The 14,959-nt window shown below is 49.0% G+C and overlaps 1 protein-coding gene across 1 annotated transcript in view; it reads left to right on the forward strand.

Annotated features, from left to right (window-relative positions):
• Positions 1-14,959, forward strand: part of LOC311630845 (uncharacterized protein) — a 124,481-nt gene that overhangs the window by 109,170 nt on the left and 352 nt on the right. The gene's annotated exons all lie outside the window — the stretch shown is intronic.

Genomic DNA, 14,959 nt, shown 5'->3' on the forward strand with positions numbered 1-14,959 from the left:
CTTTAGGCCACTTCACAACTGACATTCTCTTTTGCTTAGACCATATTCCTCATGCTAAGACCATTAACCTTCCCCTCTGGAATTTCCCAGGATCCAGACTCGCCCAGAGAATTCTCCACCCAGAAAAAGGGTACCCAGAGTCCTTTAAAACCTCTGACTCCCCGTCCCTGGGTGCTGGAACCATTTTGGGACTCAGCCCATCTTAGTTCCCAGATAATATAATAAACTAGGGGCTCAGTGCATGAATTCATGCACCTTAAAAGGAACTGTGGTTCACAGGCTGCAGTAGGGACAGGTACAAGTCTCAGTCTACCCTTTGTGCTCCTGCCCACCCCTCCCACTGCAGCCCCTGGTCCCCTGCTTGCCAGCAGTGCTGCTCCTGCCACCAGCACTAACAGTGCCAGCCACGTTCACACCTGCTGATGGCGTTGAGCGATTGGGGCTGATGCCAGCAGCACATGTGAGCAGTAGTGGCTGCTGTCCCAATCACCCGGCAGGAGCAGGAGCAGGAGTAGGAGTAGGGTGGTGAAGAAGCCCTCAGGAGCAATCAGGACCTGCAGCTGGTGATTGCACCTGCTGATGGTGCTGAGTGATTGGGACCAGTGTTGGGCACCGGCAACTGGTGCAAGTGGCGGCTCTGGCACCGGCAGCGGGTGTGAGTGGGGCTGGCACTAGCAGCAGGTGTGAATGCCAGGTAGGATCATGGGAGTAAAGAATTTTCAATAACCACAGAGGCCCACCCTGATAACAGTGACCAGTGCCCCCCCTTGGTCTAGCGCTCCCACTCACCTGCTCCACCATCCTGCCATGGCCAATGCCCACTGTGTTCTGCACATGCCTCCTGGTGATAGGCGCACATCATAACAACCGGTTGTTCTGCTGTTTGATCTATTTGCATGTTAGCTTTTTATTATATAGGATGTATTACCACATTCAGCCTCATGAGTGATCCTCCTTTGGCGACCCTAACACTCTCTACTCAGGTTCTCTTTCATTTCTCTCAGCAATGTTTTGTAATTTTCAATGTCTAGAACTTGTCCATCTTTTGTCAGTGTCCTCATAAATATTTTATACTGTTTGATACTATTGAAAATGGTATTTTTAAATTTTCAATTTCTATATACAGAAATACCATTGATTTTATGTTCATTTGTTTCTTAAATCTTTACTAAAGTCATTTCTTTTTTCCAGCTCTAGTTGTTTTTGGTTCTATAGGATTTTCTACAGAAACTCTCATGTTATCTGCAAATAAGAGCAGCTATACCACTCGGTTTCCAAACCAGGTCTCTTTTCTTTCTAGTTCTCGCTGTTTTGTGCTGGATAGAATCATAAGCATGCAATAGGACCTTGAGGGTTTCTGATAGTAAGAGAGGAGTATTTGGTCTTCTGCCATTAAGAATGGTGCTAGCTGTAGGTTTTTAGTAAATGCCCTTTCCAGGTTGAGGAACTTCCCATCAATTCTTAATTTGCTGAGAGTTCTTATCAGAAATACTTATTGGCTATTATTAATTGATTTTTCTGTATCTATTGAGACCTCAGTTTACTTTTGTCATCCCTTTACAAGTTTGAGTGAAGTGTGGAATGCTTATCTCTTTTTATATCCCTTTACCTTCTCTGCTTATAATATAATTGTCTTAAATATTTCTTCTACATACATTTAGAATCCCATTAGACAGTATTAAGGTTTTTGCCTCAACCATCATCATAATGTAGAAAACTCACAAGGAAAAGGAAAGTACCATATTTACCAGTATTTTTGCTTATCATATTCTTTCTTCCTTACTGGTGTCCCAGAAGTCTTTGTTTTATTGTTTCCTTTCTTTTTAGGAAAACTTCCTTTAACCGTTTTTATCTAGTATGTCAGCTGATGACAAACATTCTTAGTTTTTCTTTTTCTGAGAATGTCTTGATTTTCAGCATTTAAAAATACTCTGGCCTCAAAAAATAAATAAAATAAAATAAAAAAATAAAATAAAATAAAATAAAAATACTGGCCTCTCCAGTTTCTAATGACAATATGCTATCATTCAAACTCCCCCCAGATATAGTGTCACTTCTCTCTCTTTTCAATACATTTTCTTTCTTTTTGTTTTTCAGAGGTTTGACTATCCTCTGTCTTAATAGGTATTTCTTTGGGTTTACTCTGTGAGGTTTGCTCAGCTTCTTAAACCTGTAAGTTCATTTTGGGGGGGTTTTATTTTTATGTATTTTTATTGATTTGAGAGTGGAAGGGAGAGAAAGAGTTAGGTAGAAACATCAAAGATGAGAGAGAATCATTGATGGGCTGCCTCCTGCATGCCCTACACTGGGGATCGAGCCCCTAACTCTGGCATGTGCTCTGAGTGGAAATTGAACTAAGACTTCCTGAGCCATGCCAGCCAGGCTATGAGTTCATGTTTTTTTGCTAAATATGGGAAGTTTTAAGTAATTATTTAAATTTTCTGCCCTCTTTTCCTCTCTTTTCAGAACTCCAATGTCACAGAATTTAGACTTTTATCATAGCCCCCTCCACCCCACCTGTCCCTGAGGCTCTGGTGCTCAGACACCCCCTGGGTGGGAGAAGTCAGAAGATGGAGAGGGAGTGAAGCTGGAGGTGGGACACCCAGCACATGTCCTCTTCACCTTATCACATTTGCCACCACAGGCCCTCACCAAGCTGCTCACACTGACAGTTTCTGTTTTATCCCCTTTATCTCTCTCCCTGCCCTGCCTCCCTGGGTTAGAGCGAGGCAGAAGCAGAATTCCCAGCAGGTCTGGCTGATCCTAGGCCCTTGCTTTTAGCCCCATGGTTTATCACTTATTCAATTCTGCATAGAGGGGACGAGTGCCCTTTGGGGTATGAGTGTGTGTGTGTTGGGAGAGGAAGTAGGGGGGGGCGGGCTGCAGCTTGCAGGGCTCTGAGAAAGGAGCTTCCATGGGTGTGCACGTGGGAGGGAGAGAATGGAGGGCTTGATGAGAAGGAGCTGGGATTTGGGGATTGGCAAAACCTGAGTTCAAACCCAGGCTCCACCCTAACCCCACTGATGGCGGGAGTTTGGGAAGTTGTTTAAGCTCCTGCTTCCTCTCCATATCTGTGTGATGGGTAACAATGTGGTTCCCTGGAAGGTTGCCAGTGGGTACACTGAGGTCCTGCCTGCCAAGTGCCCAGGTGGTGCCCAGCTCCCAGGAAGTGCCCATGCATCTTTGTCATTGTTCTGAAAACCAGTGGGCACTGCAACTCGGAACCCTGACGTGAATGGACACACCACGGTGTGGCAGGCAGCCCCGTTGGTCAGGATTGGGGACACAGCAGAGCCCAGGACCTCCCGGGAGGACGTTTGCGGGACCTGAGCTTCCTCATCACGGCCACCGTGGCCTCTGGTGCTTCCTCGGGGAGGTCGCTGAAGCCTGTGCTCCGGGAGCAGCAGCGGCTCAGCCAGAGGGGCAGTGCCTCCGAGCTCTCAGACACCAGCTGCTGACTGGGGAATGTGCTTCCCACCCGGAGGGAAGTGGGGGCGGAGAAGGGAGGCAGGACGGGTTCACAAACACTGGCCGTTAGCTCCCGTGCGCGTGCCGCGGACACAGGCCGAGGCCAGCGACACGCGGGCTGTGGGCACTGCACACTCACGGCACCGCTGAGGTGGATTTTGCAAACTTATTATAAACAGATTACATTCTTATCCTAATGTGGCTGTTGGCCACCTGCCCGTGAATTTTAGCCTTTAGGAGAAAACAATTGCTTGAGCTGGGTGTTCAGTACTTTTACTTTCCATACATGACTTGGGGTTCCTTTCAGTTTTCCTTCACCCCAACATACAGTGACACGCACTCACACACACACACACACACACACACACTCTCACTCACACACACTCACACACACACACATACACACTCACACACACATACACACACTCACACACACTCTCACACACACACTCTCTCACACACACACACACACACACTCTCACACACACACACACTAACACACACACACACACTCACACACACTCTCTCACACACTCACACACACACTCAAACACACACACACATACACACACTCTCTCACACACTCTTTCACACACACACAATCACACACACTCACACACACACACTCACACACTCTTTCTCACACACACACAAACACTGTCTCACTCACACACACACTCACACACACATACACACACTCACACACACTCTCACACACACTCTCACACACACACACACATGCACGCTCTCTCTCACACACACTCTCTCTCACACACACACACACATACACACTCTCTCTCACACACACACACTCACACACACACATACACACTCTCACACACACACACTCACACACACACATTCACACACACTCTCACACACACTCACACACACATATACACACTCACACACTCTCTCACACACACACACATACTTACACACACACACACACACACTCTCTCACACACTCTTTCACACACACACACTCACACACACTCACACACTCTCTCTCTCTCTCACACACACACACACACACACCCCTTCAGTCCTGCCAGTAGTGGCCCACTGACCCCCTTTCTATGTTTGCATGTTGGGAGTGCAGTACCTGCTACCATGATGGAGGCAGTATTTGGGCTTTTCAGGAAAAGTCCTTTGGGGGCCACCAAAGAGTTCACATTCACTAAATTCACTCTGGCTTTTCTTACAAACTCTTCCCCTCAAAAAAATTCTTTAATAGTCCCTCCTTCCCTCTCCCAAGGCCCACCAGGCTCCCCTTCCCTCCTGTCCGTGTTTATAGTCCCTCTCTCTCCGTGTGTGTGTGTGTGTGTGTGTGTATGTGTGTGTGTGTGTGTGAGTGTTTCTCTCTCCCTCTCTCTCTCTCTCTCTCTCTCTCTCTCTCTCTCTCTCTCTCTCTCTCCTTTTTACAAGGTCCTCCCCATTTCCCCTTAACCAGAAATGCCGTCAGCTTAGATTGCTGCCCACCGTGGCCTACAGAATCCTCCTCTAAGCAGGGAGGTGGGCACAGAATGAGTGCCCAGGCCCTCAGGCCCAGCACCAAAGGGGAGGAAACAGCTCTGTTCCCCACACACCGAGGGGGGTCTCTGCCCCAGGAGTCAGTCCCGTGGCCACTCCGGGCACCGGCCGCTTTGATCTCACGCGGCAGGGCCATGTCCTCTTGTCTCTCTGGGTAAAAAGTCCACAGGGCAGCGCAGGTGGGAGGGATTGTAGTCAGACCACAGGATGCTAAGATCGGGTTCTCTGTGCAGGTGCTGAAGACTGCCCTGGCCTGTCTGAGAGTCTGGGCCCCGCTAGGCCTGCCCTAGGTCCCAGCAGAGGCTGGCTGTCAGGGGGTTCCAGCAGCGGGTGGCCCTGGCCAGTGTGAATCTGGCCACAGACTAGCTGCTCTTACCAGTACAAACGGCCTGGCAGAGACTGTAGGTGGTTCAACAAGTGCTGAGTGAGAGGCCTAGAGGGACTCCTCTGTGGGAGAGTGAGTGTGTGTGTGCATACACACTGTGGTTATGCATATGTGAAGATGTGTGCTGTGTGAATGCATGCACACATACTGTATTAATTGTGCATGTGTGAGTGTGTGCACATGTGCGAATGCATGTACACATGCTGTGGCTATGCATGTGTGTGTATGTGTGTGTGTGCATGCATGTGTGAGTTGCATGTATGGGTGTGCATGCATGTGTGTATGCATGCATATGTGCTGGTTGTGCATGTGTGAGTGATCACATGTGCTGAACTGATTGTGCATGTGTGTGCACATGTGCTGTGAGTGTGCATATGTGAACACATGCACATGTGCTGATTGTGCATGTGTGAGTGTGCACAGGTGCTGTGAATGTGCATGAATGAGTATGCACACATGCTGTGGTTTGCATGTGCGTGCACATGTGCTATGGTTGTACGTGTGTGAATATGCACATGTGTGCACCATGTAGACATGGACACCAGGCACGTACAGCTTTCCCTCTCCCCCGGCAGCTGCACACATCTGCTCTTCACATCACAAGCAGTCGGATGGCTCTGAGTGCCAAGATGACCATACTTGGTTACATTAAGGGTGGCAGGCTGTGCCATGGTTTATTTAACGGGTTGCAGAGCATTAGATATTAGTGTTGCATCCTATCTTTGGCAAATGCAAGTGACGCCTAAATGTTTTTCTATGTTTCACTGCTCACACTTGTGTGAGACCAGCTGTGGACAAATTCTCAGAGGCAAAGTGCCCAGGTAAAGAGATAAAATGTGGTTTTGATAGATGTTGACAAATTGTCCTCCAGCGGAACTGTGCTATTCTACAAACAGGATGAATAAAAGCACCTGCTTCCAAACATCATTTCCAACGTGCCACGTGGCCACAATGGGACTGTCTGAGAGGCAAGCAGTGGGTCCTGGTGTAAATGTAATCCCCCTTTTTTTTTTCATGAATGGTATTGGGCATTTCCTCAAATGCTCAGGGGCCCTTGGTAACCCGTCCCCAGGTCTGCCCAGTTCCCATACTGTCCCATTTTCCTTTTGGTCCCTCGTGTATTTTTAGGTGACTTCATACATTAGGGATGGCTGCACTTTGTGATCTTGATTAAAATAGTTTCTCTCAGTTTGATATTTGCATTTTGAGTCTGATTGTGGTCTGTATGGTGTATAGAGAAAACATGATTGTTAAGTAGTCATTTTCAACAAGTGTTTTTCCCTTTTGGTTTTGTAGTTTGTGTATATGTTAATAAAGACATTCCTCCTCTGATGTGAAAAAAAAATAATGATCATTTTCTGATAGAACTTTCATAGCCTTATTTTTACATTTAAATATCTGAGCTATGCAGATTTTGTTCAGATATATAACTGAAGTGTTTACCCAAATTTTGCCCTGCCTATTGTCCCAATACAATCTGAGAGACCCTCTCCCCACTGATGTGAAATGCCACCTTGATCCCCTCCCCCAGGCCTGGCTGGCACATGGCCTTCTGTGGGTTCCACTCAGAGGGACAGAGCCACACGTGTGCACAGCTCAGAAGCTCAGACCAGGAAGCATCCCCAAAGGATTCCTTTTATCCATGGTTTTAAATGTAGAAAATTTGCTCCTCACTTTAAAAACATAGCCCTCCTGTTAGCTTCCCGTTCCATCCCATGTTCAGCCTTCCGCCCTCACCCGCCCCCCGCAGCAGGCCCAGTGGTGTGAGGGCGAGCAGGAAGCAGTGCAGGCATTTGGGTTGTGAGGGGAAGAAGCTGACCCGGAGTAGCTCAGAAAGACATTTCCTGGTCAACACTGGACTGGCCAAACCCGTGACATGGAAGGGCTGTGTCTCAGCCACCCCCCTTGCTCTGCCTCCCAGCCGGTCCCCTCGGCAGCCCAGGCTGCGGACGGCCACAGCGTTTCCCTCACGGGCACACTGGCTGTCGCTCTCCTCATCGACGACCAATCAGCTCCCACGTGCAAAGCCCCCTCCACACAGATCTGATCTGTGTTGCTGGGCTCCTTCTGAACCAGCGTTTACAGAGCTATCCCCTGAGAAGGTATTTAAACTGACTGAGCAGCTTCTGTATTCATTTGTCTCTGCTCCAGGTGGCACAGAGCCGCAGGGGGAGGGCTCAGAAATATGCTGGTGTTCCGTTTCCTGTGTGAGGCAGCACACCCTGAGGACGGTGTTACCCCCCCCCCCCCTTGTGAACCCTGAGTTTGTTGATGGTCACATTGGCTCCTCCACTTTGTCCCAGAATTAAGCATTTTATAGGTTTTCATCTCACCGAGCGAGAGAGAGAAAGAGAGAGAGAGAAAGTTATCAAATCCAGACCCCATGCAGAGCCAGAGACCTCTCCGTGGACCCCCCGCATAAGAGGGGGGTCCATGCCTGTCACCGGGCCAAGATGCCCACCAGCAGCTGGGAGGGTCTGCCCCAGGGCCAAGTGTGGCCCCAAGTTCCTTTGGACATAAGAGTCCTCGTATTCCTCCCATAAGGTGTGTCCCTGAGCGCCGGAGACGTGCTGTTCCAGAGGACAAAACCTGGGGCACGCCCTGATGTGACATCCATCGAATGTGCGCAGACAGCTGCCACAGCCCCCACAAACCTTATCTCTTCCAGGACACACATCGTCCCCTTCCCCAACCGTGCCATGTAATCCGAGGTTCCCAGGACCGGAGCGTGCCGGGCAGGTCACCCCTCAGGACGCCACACCGGGCACTGTCTCCGTTTCACTTGGTTAAGCCTCAGTATCACCTTTTGCATGTGTCTTGTCCTGATGGCTTTTTTTTTTTTAATCGTCTCATCGCCTTGAGATAACCATTAGAAAGAAGAAACAAAATGTGAACTTTTTTCTGTACACGTGTGTACTTCCCTTTCCCATTGGGATCGTGATCTCCAGAGTAGTTTTCGTTAAGAAATAATCTTCTATACGTGCTTAGTGTCTGTGTGGTATTTCATCTTATAAATGTACCATGATTTACTGTCAGGCGTACCGGGTGGCCACATGGGTTTTTCCTATGTAGGTGTTTTCTCTCTTTGTTCCTCACTGGGCATAGGCCCCGTTAGACAAGCGGAATTTGGAGCTTCCCCCATCACTCCTCTCACTTGGGCCCCAGGCCTTCTGGTGAACATCAGGAGACGGTGCCCAGTCTTTCTGGCCTCAGTTTCGTCTTGTCAGACTGAGCACGGTAGCAGCATTTATTCCCTGGAGTTGTTATCAAGGAAATAGTGTGCAGTTACTATTAATATCAGTATTGTTATCTACCTATTATTGGAACTGTTTCTGGTTACACTGACAGAAACTCAACTCAAGCTGGCTTCGACACAAAAAGAGAATCTATTGGCTCAGAGAATCTTCCCCAAGGGCTGGCCGCCAAGCAAAAGGCTCAGAACTCCGTCAAGGTCACCCGGACTCAGGTCTCCCTGGCTCCACTGCTGCTCTGTGTGGAGGGAGATGGTGGTGGCAGCAGCCTGCTGTGCCCCCAGCCCCCAGCCCCAGCCCCCAGCCGGCAGAACCGTGGAGAGGAGGCAGACCTCAGCGTGGACTTGGCTCCTATCTCTGGGAACTGGCGCCGGGCCCAGATGAGGGGGAGCCCCACTCTGAACTTGGGAGATTTTCTTTCCTCAAGGGAAGAGCTTTCGAGCTTTCCTGCTGTGGTGACATTGCTGACACTCCTGGGCCTGTCCTCCACTCTGCAGCCGACTTTTAGATACAGCTTTGAGCAGTGAGACAGACATACCCCCTTTCTCCCCCACACCGCCCTGGTGGATATAGATGACCCTGAGCCTCATCTGCAGGTCTGACATTCCCAGCCGTGACTCTTGTCTGACATGCTAGGCACCTTCCTGTGCTGCTCGCAGCACGGTCCTAAGGGCGGGTAGTTAACTGTCGGCATTTACCCTTGACCCTCCCGGCCTCCGAGACGAGCTTCCACACCTGGTGACAGATCTTGCAGCACCCTCCCACTCTGCCCAGCGGGCCTGCTGGATGGAATTGGATGCTTGCTTCTATTTCTGAGAGACGGACACTTGTCCTGTCCTAGTACAGGTCTGGTCACTCACTGCGGTTGTGGGGTGACACTTTGGTGTTGGGAATTATATTTTCAGTGGCCTAGAATCCATGGCCCCTTCCTTTTTGCAACTCCATGTCCCCTTGTGGCAGGCTTCCGTCATGGTGCAGCCTCCATGGGATGGGAATCCGTTCCCATTCCTTCTGTGCCCCTGCACGGACATGGGAAGGCGGGCACTCTGCTGCCCACAGCCCCTCGTCCCCTGCCCAAAGCAGTCCCCAGGGCAGCAGCCTCAGAAGCAGCGAGGCAGCCCTTTCATTCCCCAGAGAGGCACCTGGCAGCCCAAGGACTCATGTCTGGGGCTGAGCCCGCTTCTCCAGCTCAGAACCCATCTCTCCCGTGACTCCATGAGCATCTCTGCAGCACCCAATGCGCGCCCTCCCCTTCTGCCTGAGTCAGCAAGAGTCATTTCTTTTGCTGTCCAGAGCTGGCTGACATTCTGGGCTGTGCTGCAGCTGCCCGGCTTTTATAGATTTACTTGGGCTTTTTGCTTTCTCCCTCTGAAGTTTCCATCGAAACCCTTTCTGGTCACACTGGCAAGCCTCCTGCAGCATGTTCCTCTTGGATTTGGTTAGTACATACTCTTTCTGCCAGGACCCTGCTGTGCTGGGATGGATCCGGGCTGTGGTCCAGGAGACACAACTCTCCACTCTGACACCATCCACACGCCCAGATGTTCCCTCTGTATACTTCCCTCCTCCTTTCTCTTCCAAAGTCACCAATTTCAAGTGAAGGAAGGAATGAAAGCACACCTGTAACACCATTTCCTCCCCAGAACTTTAAAGCAAAGAGGAATATATTGGATTTAGACTCATCACACTTGGAAGAAAACTTAGACACCATCCTAGGTCTTTGCTCGGTGCCATCTCTGATCGATTGGTTGTGGCTGGCTAGGCTTCCCATCAGGGAGCAAGGAGAGGTGCTGTGAGGGATTTGCAATGTCTGCATGGGTGTGGTCTGGGAGTCAAAGCAGCAGAGCCCATTACTGCACTCCAGTTTACAAATGAGGGAACTACTCACACACCTGATAGATTAAATAGAAAAGGGAGCCGGAGACTAGGATGGCAGGACACACACAGGCTTGCTGCTTCCACGAAGAGGTGCGGAAGCACCTTTAAGGACAGGGGGTGGGGCTTAGGGCACTTGGCAGGTGCTGATTGGTGGTTCAGAGCTCAGGAATGTCTGGCCACAGGAGGGGTTTACCTCTGCCCATCAACTGGAGTAAGGAAGGATCTATCAACACCTATCAGCTGCCTAAAGCTATTCAGGAAAACCGGGCAGACGTGGGGATAGAATCTGAGTTGTATAGAGTCTAAGTTGCCATGCCTTTCCTACCAATGGCAATTACTTCTCCTTCATGCTGGAGTTCATCAAAGTCCACCTGCAGAAGTCAGACATGCCTCCATCTGGTGCTGATGCTGTGCTCACCCACCTGTGCACGTGACAGCAGGGCCTGAGATGAGCCGACTGGTGCCTAGGGACCAGGGTAACACTCCTCAGGGCTTCCCAAATCATGCTGATGCCTCGGGACGGGACAAGAGGTGGTGTGGAGCCCAGGAAAGGCATCCTGGCATCCAGGCGGGACCGGCCTGGAGGGCACCCTGGATCTCCCCTGGGCTTCGCACTTTGTGTTAGATTGCGGTTGAAAAACTTCAGAAACTGCTTTCCCAAGTGGAATCCAAGTGGGGAGACGACAGAGAGTTAGGGAACCTCCTCCAAATGCTAAACTCATCACACTTAAGAAGGAAGTCGGGTCCAAATCCAGACCTGGCGTGACTCCTTAGAGCCACTGTGGGAAGCTGGGGACCGAATATCCTCATCCTTCCTGCAAAAGCCAGCTCCTTCTTCCAAAATCCATCCTGCTGGACTGTCAAGGCCGGAGCCCTCAGAAAGCCGCTCACCTCACGAATGGCGAGAACCCAGCCAAAGCCGCTCCAGGGACTGGGTGGCTGCCAGTGAGCACTCACTCGGCAAGGCCAGTGCCGGGTCCCCCGTCAGGAACAGACAACTGCTGCTTTGGGGGAGGGAGTGCCTGTGGGTTGGGACTCGTTTTCAAGAGCGTCCTCCTTGGCAGTGGCCGTGGCCGTGGCCGTAGCGGGGGACAGCAGCCTGTTTTATTAAAAGCCAGTTGCTGGCAGGGAGAGCTGTCTGCCTGCTGCGTGGGCAGGGGCCCAACAGTGCTGCGGGCAATTCCAAGCCAGCACTGCGAGCTGACATCAAACCAGGAAAGAGCACGGCTGCTTTTTAGCTGATGAAGCAGTACTTTTCTTTCTTTCCCTTTAACAGTTCTCCTGCCTGGTTCCACTGGACATTTTGTGTGTGCGGGCATGCATGTGAAATTCTCTACCTGACGCCTCTGCAGTTAACAACCCTCCCCTCTGACCCTCCCCTCCCCCCCCTCCCTCTCCTGCCTCAGGCCTCAGCCCAGTCCCCCCCAACCCCCACCCCGCTCGGAACTGGGGAGGAGAGGGAGCTCAGACAGTGGCCTGAGGTTATTTAATGGGTGGGGGCGGGGAGCAAAGAGAAGTGCTTTGTTTATCTTCCGAGTCTGGAAACTACAAAATTCATCTGTTTCCAAGGAAGCCTTCGTTTGTAGGTTTCCAAATATGAAAAATAAAAGGAGGCTCACTTCAAAGAAACGAGGGAAAGCTGTTGTCTCTGAGTCCGTTGGTTTAGTATTGTTTTGTTGTTTTTAACAGGTTTGTTGAAGGTAGGCAAAGGCTCTTACTTTTTTCCTCTTCTGTTGTCTTATCAGCGAAGAGGACAAATATTTTAAGAGACTGATGGAATATGTTCCCAAAATATGTTCTCAGCTCTGCTTATTTCACACAGGTCTATGGGAAATTGGAGTTTTGTGTAAACATTTATAATTGCATTTTCTGTTTAGGTTTTAGCTGACTTTGGGAGTTTTCCATTTATGTTGTAAATTAAAATCGCTCAAATCGTCCCATTTTCAGAAATTAAAAAAAAAAATTAAGTGTGCTTCAACACAGAATTTTAAAATAATTTTTAAAGCAGTTCTAATAGGCTGGTTGGTTGTACATTTCTCTGGGTCTTTTGAAAATTTGGAGTGAACAGTGCCCATATCAGATATAACATGTTAATTTATTGGCTGCTTTCTAAACTCTCCGTGGAGTTCCCAAAGATGGTATATGTTTTGAAAAAAAATATTTTTTCCATAAATATTTGATTTTAATGGTATCTGTAATCTACCACATTATATGAATCGCTGTACTCCTCTAAGCCTAAAATCATGTAAACGAAAAATTTTTGCTATGTACATTAATATTTTATACATTCATTTTATAGGAGTTTTCAAAATCTTGGGAAAAGGTAATATATGGCACCGAGAAAAGAGTGACATAAATCATGTTAAATCCAATCTACTTTTCCCTGAACTACGCCTTTAAGGTAAAAGATATTCAAGCCATTGGATGTTTTGTTTTGTTTTTCTCCGCTCTCTGGTTACTTAAGAGAAACCAGAGGATTATCTTTATGGTGAAGGAAAGGCTATATATAGGAGGCAGTATTATTTTTAAGGAGGCTCAGGGTTCTATCAATTGGCACCGTGTTCTGCCCCTTGTATCTTTGCTGGTAAATTTAAAACACCAGTCGCAAGTGTTAACTTTCCGGCCTGTCACCGGGCCACAAAAAGACCATCCTGTGTTGCTGGGCAACGGCCCAAGGTGAGAAACAAGTAAAACAGAGAGAGGAAAACATGCAGGAGGCGGCACGCCAATGATTCCAGAGAAGATGGCTTTCCTCAAGCAGCTGCACATCTGCAAATGAGGGCGCTCCGGAACTGCCATGGTCGGTCATCTGCTTAAAGATAGATGTAGTCATAGACTTTAGTACCAAAGCCACTCAGGACCCTGGGCAGGGATGGGAAGAGCTCACAGAAACCAGTATTTCCCTGGCTAATTACCTTTTGCTGCCGGAAAGAAGGGATAACCTGTGTGGGTTTTCAGAAGGAACCCAATATCCTCTTAATGAAACACAGGCCGGCCGCAGAGAATTGTGACTGCAGTCTTGAATAATTGTGACTACGGCGATTCCTTCCAAGAAAGCAGAGGGTGGGGATTTGGCCACTAATAGAATTTTTCTTCTGCTTTCTGGAAATTCAACCAGGAAGGAAACTGTTAGCATAGGTAGCCAGATATTAATAAAGAAAGGGAGCACGATTAAGCATAATAAACTAGGGAGCTGAATGGGTAATAAGCCAGCTTCACCAAGAGGCCTGGGGTCAATGACAGAACCCTGAGTCCATAGCTGTGAGGGTTAAGTGACAAGGACTGTACTGCTGCGGTCCTTGTTGCTGCTGTCTTACATGACAAAGTGCTATCTGCTGCGCTGCCCCCAGGTACCATCTCTGGAGCCAAGAGACCAGAATTCCCCTGGGACTTATCAACTCACCCAACCATCCTGAGTCTCCCTGCTTTCATTTATAAGGTGGGGACCATACCCTCTCTCATAAGATTCTTGTTAAGACCATATGAAGCAACACATAGAAGTGCTTGGAGCACGATGATGATGATGGTGCTGCTGCTGATAACTACAATTTATTGAGCACCTCCTATTGCCAGGACCGTGGCCTCATTTTTACCTACAACTGTTTGCCTAATCCTTATAGCCATGAGCTATTAGTCCCACTTATGTTGATTGGGAAATAAGGTCCCCAAAATAATTTGTCCAAAGACACAGCTTGTAAGCGAGAGACTAGATATGGACTCCCAGGATGTGTCTGTGTTCTCATGCTTTCCAGAGAAAGCAAGTTAGTGAGGGCAGGACTGGGTTGGCACGGCATACTTCCACTGGTAAAATGGGTATAATCTGGTGTGACAGGCAGTGGGGCAGCCAGAAATCACCCTTGGCAGTGCCAACTGGCTCCAAACTAACAAGCTGTCTGAGAAAACAGGTTCCCTCTGCTAGGACACCGGGTGGATGCTAATCAGAGAATCATCCTTCCATTTCCCTGAAGGATCAGAGATTAGGGGAGGCCGCCAGGTGTACAGGTCTAAAATAACCCCTCGCTTCTATAAGGACTCCGTCTGCACTGAAGTCATTCTCTCAGGTGCAGGGAAAAAAAAAAAAAAAAAAAGCTCATGGACTTAAAATAGGAGCAGGGTCAGAAGGCCAGCTGGGCTCATGGGTGCCAAGGTTCTCAGCTGGTGTTTCCTGGTAGTTCCTGCTTGGACAGCAGGTCTCTGCCTCTCTTTTGAGCGGAGAGGGGGTGAAATGTGTGTCTGAAAAGCCCATATCCTTTGCTTCCTCTCTTCTCCATGTGTTCCTTTCATCCCTAATCTGCATTCATCTTTCCTGGCTGTCCATGTATTGTTCTGAAATACGCTGGTTACAGAAATGGAAACAGGCAATGCCGCCTCTTTCTCCCTATGTCTGTACAATGGATCCATAAAGTTTCCTTGGAATATCCCTGCGCAGAGTATAACCAGGAAG

Source organism: Pipistrellus hanaki (genome assembly GCF_964339955.1).
Source record: "Pipistrellus hanaki genome assembly, chromosome: 12".
Classification (NCBI taxonomy): domain Eukaryota; kingdom Metazoa; phylum Chordata; class Mammalia; order Chiroptera; family Vespertilionidae; genus Pipistrellus; species Pipistrellus hanaki.